The following is a 12,000-nucleotide window of genomic DNA, read 5'->3' as shown; positions in this document are numbered from 1 at the left end:
GCCCATTGGCGTAAAAAGGGATCATTAGATTGTTAGCCTGCATTGGGTCACAATGGATCCTTGCTTCTCTTAACGCCTGTGCTGTCACAATGCATCCCATGCCCTTTTAGGCCACATGATGTCACAATGAATTATTTGATTCTTGGCCTCCATGGCGGCATAATAGATCCTTGCTTCTATTGTTCCCCGTGCTATAACAATTCATCCCTGGCCCTTTTAGGCCCATTGGTGTCACAAGGGATCATTAGATTGTTAGCCTGCATTGGGTCACAATGGTTCCTTGCTTCTCTTAACCTCTGTGGTGTCACAATGCATCCAATGCCCTTTTAAGCCACTTGATGTCACAATGAATCATTTGATTCTTGTCCTCCATGGTGTCATAAAGGTTCCTTTTTTCTATTGGACCCCATGCTGTCACAATTCATCCCTGGCCCGTTTACGCCCCCTGGTGTCAAATGGGATCCTGGGATTATTAGCCTCCATTGGGTCACAATGCATCCTTGGTTCTCTTAACCCCTGTGCTGTCACAATGCATCCCATGCCTTTTAGGCCACTTGATGTCACAATGAATCATTTGATTCTTGGCCTCCACGGTGGCATAATAGATCCTTTATTCTATTGGTCCCCGTGCTGTAACAATCCATCCCTGGCCCTTTTTATACCCCCTGGTGTCACAAGGGATCATTAGATTGTTAGCCTGCATTGGGTCACAATGGTTCCTTGCTTCTCTTAACCTCTGTGGTGTCACAATGCATCCCATGCCCTTTTAGGCCACTTGATGTCACAATGAATCATTTGATTCTTGGCCTCCATGGTGTCATAATGGTTCCTTGTTTCTATTGGGCCCCATGCTGTCACAATTCATCCCTGGCCCTTTTACGCCCCCTGGTGTCAAATGGGATCCTGGGATTATTAGCCTCCATTGGGTCACAATAGGATCCTTGCTTCTCTTAACCCCTGTGGTGTCACAATGCATCCCATGTCCTTTTAGGCCACTTGATGTCACAATGAATCATTTGATTCTTGGCCTCCACGGTGGCGTAATTGTACCAGGTTTTAATTGGGACCCATGCTTTCACAATACATCCCTGCCCCTTTTAGGCGCATTGGTGTCAAAAGGGATCATTACATTGTTAGCCTCCTTTGGGTCACAATGGATCCTTACTTCTCCTAACCCCTATGGTGTCACAATGCATCCCATGCCCTTTTAGGGCACATGACGTCACAATGAATTATTTGATTCTTGGCCTCCATGGCGGCATAATAGATCATTGTTTCTATTGGTCCCCGTGCTGTAACAATGCATACCTGGCCCTTTTTATACCCCCTGGTGCCAGAAGGGATCATTAGATTGTTTGCCTGCATTGGGTCACAATGGTTCCTTGCTTCTCTTAACCTCTGTGGTGTCACAATGCATTCCAAGCCCTTTTAGGCCACTTGGTCTTACAATGAACCATTTGATTCTTGGCCTTCATGGTGTCATAATGGTTCCTTGCTTCTATAGGTCCCCATGCTGTCAGAGATCATCCGTGGTCCTTTTGCGCCCCCTGGTGTCAAAAGGGATTCTTAGATTGTTAGCCTGCATTGGGTCACAATGGATCCTTGCTTCTCTTAACCCCTGTGGTGTCACAATGCATCCCATGCCCTTTTAGGCCACTTGATGTCACAATGAATCAATTGATTCTTGGCCTTCATGGTGGCATAATTGTACCAGGTTTTACTTGGGCCCCATGCTTTCACAATTCATCCCTGCCCCTTTTAGGCCCATTGGTGTCACAAGGGATCATTAGATTGTTAGCCTGCATTGGGTCACAATGGTTCCTTGCTTCTCTTAACCTCTGTGGTGTCACAATGCATCCCATGCCCTTTTAGGCCACTTGATGTCACAATGAATCATTTGATTCTTGGCCTCCATGGTGTCATAATGGTTCCTTGTTTCTATTGGGCCCCATGCTGTAACAATTCATCCCTGGCCCTTTTCCGCCCCCTGGTGTCAAATGGGATCCTGGGATTTTTAGCCTCCATTGGGTCACAATGGATCCTTGCTTCTCTTAACCCTTGTGCTGTCACAATGCATCCCATGCCCTCTTAGGCTACTTGATGTCACAATGAACCATTTGATTCTTGGCCTCCATGGTGTCATAATGGTTCCTTGCTTCTATAGGTCCCCATGCTGTCAGAGTCCATCCGTGGCCCTTTTGCGCCCCCAGGTGTCAAAAGGGATTCTTAGATTGTTAGCCTGCATTGGGTCACAATGGATCCTTGCTTCTCTTAACCCCTGTGCTGTCACAATTCATCCCATGCCCTTTTAGGCCACATGATGTCACAATGAATTATTTGATTCTTGGCCTCCATGGCGGCATAATAGATCCTTGCTTCTATTGGTCCCCGTGCTGTAACAATTCATCCCTGGCCCTTTTAGGCGCATTGGTGTCACAAGGGATCATTAGATTGTTAGCCTCCATTGGGTCACAATGGATCCTTGCTTCTCTTAACCCCTGTGGTGTCACAATGCATCCCATGCCCTTTTAGGCCACTTGATGTCACAATGAATCATTTGATTCTTGGCCTCCATGGTAGCATAATTGTACCAGGTTTTACTTGGGCCCCATGCTTTCACAATTCATCCCTGCCCCTTTTAGGCCCATTGGTGTCACAAGGGATCATTAGATTGTTAGCCTGCATTGGGTCACAATGGTTCCTTGCTTCTCTTAACCTCTGTGGTGTCACAATGCTTTCCATGCCCTTTTAGGCCACTTGATGTCACAATGAATCATTTGATTCTTGGCCTCCATGGTGGCGTAATTGTACCAGGTTTTAATTGGGACCCATGCTTTCACAATACATCCCTGCCCCTTTTAGGCGCATTGGTGTCAAAAGGGATCATTACATTGTTAGTCTCCTTTGGGTCACAATGGATCCTTACTTCTCTTAACCCCTGTGGTGTCACAATGCATCCCATGGCCTTTTAGGCCACTTGATGTCACAATGAATCATTTGATTCCTGGCCTCCATGGTGGTGCAATTGTACCAGGTTTTACTTGGGCCCCATGCTTTCACAATTCATCCCTGCCCCTTTTAGGCCCATTGGTGTCACAAGGGATCATTAGATTGTTAGCCTGCACTGGGTCACAGTGGTTCCTTGCTTCTCTTAACCTCTGTGGTGTCACAATGCATCCCATGACCTTTTAGGCCACTTGATGTCACAATGAATCATTTGATTCTTGGCCTCCATGGTGTCATAATGGTTCCTTGTTTCTATTGGGCCCCATGCTTTCACAATACATCCCTGCCCCTTTTAGGCCCATTGGTGTCAAAAGGGATCATTAGATTGTTAGCCTCCATTGGGTCACAATGGATCCTTACTTCTCTTAACCCCTGTGCTGTCACAATGCATCCCATGCCCTTTTAGGCCACATGACGTCACAATGAATTATTTGATTCTTGGCCTCCATGGCGGCATAATAGATCCTTGCTTCTATTGGTCCCCGTGCTGTAACAATCCATCCCTGGCCCTTTTTATACCCCCTGGTGCCACAAGGGATCATTAGATTGTTTGCCTGCATTGGGTCACAATGGTTCCTTGCTTCTCTTAACCTCTGTGGTGTCACAATGCATTCCAAGCCCTTTTAGGCCACTTGGTCTTACAATGAACCATTTGATTCTTGGCCTTCATGGTGTCATAATGGTTCCTTGCTTCTATAGGTCCCCATGCTGTCAGAGATCATCCGTGGTCCTTTTGCGCCCCCTGGTGTCAAAAGGGATTCTTAGATTGTTAGCCTGCTTTGGGGGACAATGGTTCCTTGCTTCTCTTAACCCCTGTGCTGTCACAATGCATCCCATGCCCTTTTAGGCCACTTGATGTCACAATGAATCAATTGATTCTTGGCCTCCATGGTGGCATAATTGTACCAGGTATTACTTGGGCCCCATGCTTTCACAATCCATCCCTGCCCCTTTTAGGCCCATTGGTGTCAAATGGGATCCTGGGATTTTTAGCCTCCATTGGGTCACAATGGATCCTTGCTTCTCTTAACCCCTGTGCTGTCACAATGCATCCCATGCCCTCTTAGGCCACTTGATGTCACAATGAATCATTTGATTCTTGGCCTCCATGGTGTCATAATGGTTCCTTGTTTCTATTGGGCCCCATGCTGTCACAATTCATCCCTGGCCCTTTTACGCCCCCTGGTGTCAAATGGGATCCTGGAATTTTTAGCCTCCATTGGGTCACAATGGATCCTTGCTTCTCTTAACCCCTGTGGTGTCACAATGCATCCCATGCCCTTTTAGGCCACTTGATGTCACAATGAATCATTTGATACTTGGCCTCCACTGTGGCATAATAGATCCTTGCTTCTATTGGTCCCCGTTCTGTAACAATCCATCCCTGGCCCTTTTTATACCCCCTGGTGCCACAAGGGATCATTAGATTGTTAGCCTGCATTGGGTCACAATGGTTCCTTGCTTCTCTTAACCTCTGTGCTGTCACAATGCATTCCAAGCCCTTTTAGGCCACTTGGTCTTACAATGAACCATTTGATTCTTGGCCTTCATGGTGTCATAATGGTTCCTTGCTTCTATAGGTCCCCATGCTGTCAGAGTCCATCCGTGGTCCTTTTGCGCCCCCTGGTGTCAAAAGGGATTCTTAGATTGTTAGCCTGCATTGGGTCACAATGGTTCCTTGCTTCTCTTAACCCCTGTGGTGTCACAATGCATCCCATGGCCTTTTAGGCCACTTGATGACACAATGAATCATTTGATTCTTGGCCTTCGTGGTGGTGTAATTGTACCAGGTTTTACTTGGGCCCCATGCTTTCACAATTCATCCCTGGCCCTTTTAGGCCCCCTGGTGTCACAAGGGATCATTAGATTGTTAGCCTGCATTGGGTCACAATGGTTCCTTGCTTCTCTTAACATCTGTGGTGTCACAATGCATCCCATGCCCTTTTAGGCCACTAGATGTCACAATGATTCATTTGATTCTTGGCCTCCATGGTGTCATAATGGTTCCTTGTTTCTATTGGGCCCCATGCTGTCACAATACATCCCTGGCCCTTTTACGCCCCCTGGTGTCAAATGGGATCCTGGGATTTTTAGCCTCCATTGGGTCACAATGGATCCTTGCTTCTCTTAACCCCTGTGCTGTCACAATGCATCCCATGACTTTTAGGCCACTTGATGTCACAATGAATCATTTGATTCTTGGCCTCCATGGTGGCATAATAGATCCTTGCTTCTATTGGTCCCCGTGCTGCAACAATCCATCCCTGGCCCTTTTTATACCCCCTGGTGCCACAATGGATCATTAGATTGTTAGCCTGCATTGGGTCACAATGGTTCCTTGCTTCTCTTAACCTCTGTGGTGTCACAATGCATGCCAAGCCCTTTTAGGCCACTTGATGTCACAATGAACCATTTGATTCTTGGCCTTCATGGTGTCATAATGGTTCCTTGCTTCTATAGGTCCCCATCCTGTCAGAGTCCTTCCGTGGTCCTTTTGCGCCCCCTGGTGTCAAAAGGTATTATTAGATTGTTAGCCTGCATTGGGTCACAATGGTTCCTTGCTTCTCTTAACCCCTGTGCTGTCACAATGCATCCCATGCCCTTTTAGGCCACCTGATGTCACAATGAATCATTTGATTCTTGGCCTCCATGGTGGTGAAATTGTACCAGGTTTTAATTGGGCCCCATGCTTTCACAATACATCCCTGCCCATTTTAGTCCCATTGGTGTCAAAAGGTATCATTAGATTGTTAGCCTCCATTGGGTCACAATGGATCCTTACTTCTCTTAACCCCTGTGCTGTCACAATGCATCCCATGCCCTTTTAGGCCACATGATGTCACAATGAATTATTTGATTCTTGGCCTCCATGGCGGCATAATAGATCCTTGCTTCTATTGGTCCCCGTGCTGTAACAATTCATCCCTGACCCCTTTAGGCCGATTGGTGTCACAAGGGATCATTAGATTGTTAGCCTGCATTGGGTCACAATGATTCCTGGCTTCTCTTAACCTCTGTGGTGTCACAATGCATCCCATGCCCTTTTAGGCCACCTGATGTCACAATGAATCATTTGATTCTTGGCCTCCATGGTGGTGAAATTGTACCAGGTTTTAATTGGGCCCCATGCTTTCACAATACATCCCTGCCCCTTTTAGGCCCATTGGTGTCAAAAGGGATCATTAGATTGTTAGCCTGCATTGGGTCACAATGGATCCTTGCTTCTCTTAACGCCTGTGCTGTCACAATGCATCCCATGCCCTTTTAGGCCACATGATGTCACAATGAATTATTTGATTCTTGGCCTCCATGGCGGCATAATAGATCCTTGCTTCTATTGGTCCCCGAGCTGTAACAATCCATCCCCGGCCCTTTTTATACACCCTGGTGCAACAAGGGATCATTAGATTGTTAGCCTGCATTGGGTCACAATGGTTCCTTGCTTCTCTTAACCTCTTTGGTGTCACAATGCATTCCAAGCCCTTTTAGGCCACTTGGTCTTACAATGAACCATTTGATTCTTGGCCTTCATGGTGTCATAATGGTTCCTTGCTTCTATAGGTCCCCATGCTGTCAGAGTCCATCCGTGGTACTTTTGCGCCCCCTGGCATTAAAAGGTATTCTTAGATTGTTAGCCTGCATTGGGTCACAATGGTTCCTTGCTTCTCTTAACCTCTGTGGTGTCACAATGCATTCCAAGCCCTTTTAGGCCACTTGGTCTTACAATGAACCATTTGATTCTTGGCCTTCATGGTGTCATAATGGTTCCTTGCTTCTATAGGTCCCCATGCTGTCAGAGATCATCCGTGGTCCTTTTGCGCCCCCTGGTGTCAAAAGGGATTCTTAGATTGTTAGCCTGCATTGGGTCACAATGGATCCTTGCTTCTCTTAACCCCTGTGCTGTCACAATGCATCCCATGCCCTTTTAGGCCACTTGATGTCACAATGAATCAATTGATTCTTGGCCTCCATGGTGGCATAATTGTACCAGGTTTTACTTGGGCCCCATGCTTTCACAATTCATCCCTGGCCCTTTTAGGCCCATTGGTGTCACAAGGGATCATTAGATTGTTAGCCTGCATTGGGTCACAATGGATCCTTGCTTCTCTTAACCTCTGTGGTGTCACAATGCATCCCATGCCCTTTTAGGCCACATGATGTCACAATGAATTATTTGATTCTTGGCCTCCATGGCGGCATAATAGATCCTTGCTTCTATTGGTCCCCGTGCTGTAACAATTCATCCCTGGCCCTTTTAGGCCCATTGGTGTCACAAGGGATCATTAGATTGTTAGCCTGCACTGGGTCACAATGGTTCCTTGCTTCTCTTAACCTCTGTGGTGTCACAATGCATCCCATGACCTTTTAGGCCACTTGATGTCACAATGAATCATTTGATTCTTGGCCTCCATGGTGTCATAATGGTTCCTTTTTTCTATTGGGCCCCATGCCTTCACAATACATCCCTGCCCCTTTTAGGCGCCTTGGTGTCAAAAGGGATCATTAGATTGTTAGCCTCCATTGGGTCACAATGGATCCTTACTTCTCTTAACCCCTGTGCTGTCACAATGCATCCCATGCCCTTTTAGGCCACATGATGTCACAATGAATTATTTGATTCTTGGCCTCCATGGCGGCATAATAGATCCTTGTTTCTATTGGTCCCCGTGCTGTAACAATACATCCCTGGCCCTTTTAGGCCCATTGGTGTCACAAGGGATCATTAGATTGTTAGCCTCCATTGGGTCACAATGGATCCGTGCTTCTCTTAACCCCTTTGGTGTCACAATGCATTCCATGCCCTTTTAGGCCACTTGATGTCACAATGAATCATTTGATTCTTGGCCTCCATGGTGGCATTTTTGTACGAGGTTTTACTTGGGCCCCATGCTTTCAGAATTCATCCCTGCCCCTTTTAGGCCCATTGGTGTCACAAGGGATCATTAGATTGTTAGCCTGCATTGGGTCACAATGTATCCTTGCTCCTCTAAACCCCTGTGGTGTGACAATGCATCCCATGCCCTTTTAGGCCACTTGATGTCACAATGAATCATTTGATTCTTGGCCTCCATGGTGGCGTAATTGTACCAGGTTTTAATTGGGCCCCATTCTTTCACAATACATCCCTGCCCCTTTTAGCCCCATTGGTGTCAAAAGGGATCATTAGATTGTTAGCCTCCATTGGGTCACAATGGACCCTTGCTTCTCTTAACACCTGTGCTGTCAGAATGCATCCCATGCCCTTTTAGGCCACATGATATCACAATGAATTATTTGATTCTTGGCCTCCATGGCGGCATAATAGATCCTTGCTTCTATTGGTCCCCGTGCTGTAACAATTCATCCCTGGCCCTTTTAGGCCCATTGGTGTCCCAAGGGATCATTAGATTGTTAGCCTCCATTGGGTCACAATGGATCCTTGCTTCTCTTAACCCCTGTGGTGTCACAATGCATCTCATGCCCTTTTAGGCCACTTGATGTCACAATGAATTATTTGATTCTTGGCCTCCATGGTGGCATAATTGTACCAGGTTTTAATTGGGCCCCATGCTTTCACAATACATCCCTGCCCCTTTTAGGCCCATTGGTGTCACAAGGGATCATTAGATTGTTAGCCTGCATTGGGTCACAATGGTTCCTTGCTTCTCTTAACCTCTGTGGTGTCACAATGCATCCCATGCCCTTTTAGGCCACTTGATGTCACAATGAATCATTTGATTCTTGGCCTCCATGGTGTGATAATGGTTCCTTGTTTCTATTGGGCCCCATGCTGTCACAATTCATCCCTGGCACTTTTTATACCCCCTGGTGCCACAAGCGATCATTAGATTGTTAGCCTGCATTGGGTCACAATGGTTCCTTGCTTCTCTTAACCTCTGTGGTGTCACAATGCATTCCAAGCCCTTTTAGGCCACTTGGTCTTACAATGAACCATTTGATTCTTGTCCTTCATGGTGTCATAATGGTTCCTTGATTCTATAGGTCCCCATGCTGTCAGAGTTCATCCGTGGTCCTTTTGCGCCCCCTGGTGTCAAAAGGGATTCTTAGATTGTTAGCCTGCATTGGGGGACAATGGTTCCTTGCTACTCTTAACCCCTGTGGTGTCACAATGCATCCCATGCCCTTTAAGGCCACTTGATGTCACAATGAATCATTTGATTCTTGGCCTCCATGGTGGTGTAATTGTACCAGGTTTTACTTGGGCCCCATGCTTTCACAATTCATCCCTGCCCCTTTTAGGCCCATTGGTGTCACAAGGGATCATTAGATTGTTAGCCTGCATTGGGTCACAATGGTTCCTTGCTTCTCTTAACCCCTGTGCTGTCACAATGCATCCCATGCCCTTTTAGGCCACATGATGTCACAATGAATTATTTGATTCTTGGCCTCCATGGTGGCATAATAGATCCTTGCTTCTATTGGTCCCCGTGCTGTAACAATTCATCCCTGCCCCTTTTAGGCCCATTGGTGTCACAAGGGATCATTAGACTGTTAGCCTGCATTGGGTCACAATGGTTCCTTGCTTCTCTTAACCTCTGTGGTGTCACAATGCCTCCCATGCCCTTTTAGGCCACTTGATGTCACAATGAATCATTTGATTCTTGGCCTCCATGGTGTCATAATGGTTCCTTGTTTCTATAGGGCCCCATGCCTTCACAATTCATCCCTGGCCCTTTTACGCCCCCTGGTGTCAAATGGGATCCTGGGATTATTAGCCTCCATTGGGTCACAATGGATCCTTGTTTCTCTTAACCCCTGTGCTGTCACAATGCATCCCATGCCCTTTTAGGCCACTTGATATCACAATGAATCATTTGATTCTTGGCCTCCACGGTGGCATAATAGATCCTTGCTTCTATTGGTCCCCGTGCTGTAACAATCTATCCCTAGCCCTTTTTATACCCCCTGGTGGCACAAGGGATCATTAGATTGTTAGCCTGCATTGGGTCACAATGGTTCCTTGCTTCTCTTAACCTCTGTGGTGTCACAATGCATTCCAAGCCCTTTTAGGCCACTTGGTCTTACAATGAACCATTTGATTCTTGGCCTTCATGGTGTCATAATGGTTCCTTGCTTCTATTGGTCCCCGTGCTGTAACAATTCATCCCTGGCCCTTTTAGGCCCATTGGTGTCACAAGGGATCATTAGATTGTTAGCCTGCATTGGGTCACAATGGTTCCTTGCTTCTCTTAACCTCTGTGGTGTCACAATGCATCCCATGCCCTTTTATGCCACTTGATGTCACAATGAATCATTTGATTCTTGGCCTCCACGGTGTCATAAAGGTTCCTTTTTTCTATTGGACCCCATGCTGTCACAATTCATCCCTGGCCCTTTTACGCCCCCTGGTGTCAAATCGAATCCTGGGATTATTAGCCTCCATTGGGTCACAATGCATCCTTGGTTCTCTTAACCCCTGTGCTGTCACAATGCATCCCATGCCTTTTAGGCCACTTGATGTCACAATGAATCATTTGATTCTTGGCCTCCACGGTGGCATAATAGATCCTTTATTCTATTGGTCCCCGTGCTGTAACAATCCATCCCTGGCCCTTTTTATACCCCCTGGTGCCACAATGGATCATTAGATTGTTAGCCTTCATTGGGTCACAATGGTTCCTTGCTTCTCTTAACCTCTGTGGTGTCACAATGCATGCCAAGCCCTTTTAGGCCACTTGATGTCACAATGAACCATTTGATTCTTGGCCTTCATGGTGTCATAATGGTTCCTTGCTTCTATAGGTCCCCATCCTGTCAGAGTCCTTCCGTGGTCCTTTTGCGCCCCCTGGTGTCAAAAGGTATTATTAGATTGTTAGCCTGCATTGGGTCACAATGGTTCCTTGCTTCTCTTAACCCCTGTGCTGTCACAATGCATCCCATGCCCTTTTAGGCCACCTGATGTCACAATGAATCATTTGATTCTTGGCCTCCATGGTGGTGAAATTGTACCAGGTTTTAATTGGGCCCCATGCTTTCACAATACATCCCTGCCCATTTTAGTCCCATTGGTGTCAAAAGGTATCATTAGATTGTTAGCCTCCATTGGGTCACAATGGATCCTTACTTCTCTTAACCCCTGTGCTGTCACAATGCATCCCATGCCCTTTTAGGCCACATGATGTCACAATGAATTATTTGATTCTTGGCCTCCATGGCGGCATAATAGATCCTTGCTTCTATTGGTCCCCGTGCTGTAACAATTCATCCCTGACCCCTTTAGGCCGATTGGTGTCACAAGGGATCATTAGATTGTTAGCCTGCATTGGGTCACAATGATTCCTGGCTTCTCTTAACCTCTGTGGTGTCACAATGCATCCCATGCCCTTTTAGGCCACCTGATGTCACAATGAATCATTTGATTCTTGGCCTCCATGGTGGTGAAATTGTACCAGGTTTTAATTGGGCCCCATGCTTTCACAATACATCCCTGCCCCTTTTAGGCCCATTGGTGTCAAAAGGGATCATTAGATTGTTAGCCTGCATTGGGTCACAATGGATCCTTGCTTCTCTTAACGCCTGTGCTGTCACAATGCATCCCATGCCCTTTTAGGCCACATGATGTCACAATGAATTATTTGATTCTTGGCCTCCATGGCGGCATAATAGATCCTTGCTTCTATTGGTCCCCGAGCTGTAACAATCCATCCCCGGCCCTTTTTATACACCCTGGTGCAACAAGGGATCATTAGATTGTTAGCCTGCATTGGGTCACAATGGTTCCTTGCTTCTCTTAACCTCTTTGGTGTCACAATGCATTCCAAGCCCTTTTAGGCCACTTGGTCTTACAATGAACCATTTGATTCTTGGCCTTCATGGTGTCATAATGGTTCCTTGCTTCTATAGGTCCCCATGCTGTCAGAGATCATCCGTGGTCCTTTTGCGCCCCCTGGTGTCAAAAGGGATTCTTAGATTGTTAGCCTGCATTGGGTCACAATGGATCCTTGCTTCTCTTAACCCCTGTGCTGTCACAATGCATCCCATGCCCTTTTAGGC

This window comes from Cinclus cinclus, chromosome 17 (assembly GCF_963662255.1).
Source record: "Cinclus cinclus chromosome 17, bCinCin1.1, whole genome shotgun sequence".
NCBI lineage: Eukaryota > Metazoa > Chordata > Aves > Passeriformes > Cinclidae > Cinclus > Cinclus cinclus.
This window is presented reverse-complemented; position numbering follows the sequence as displayed.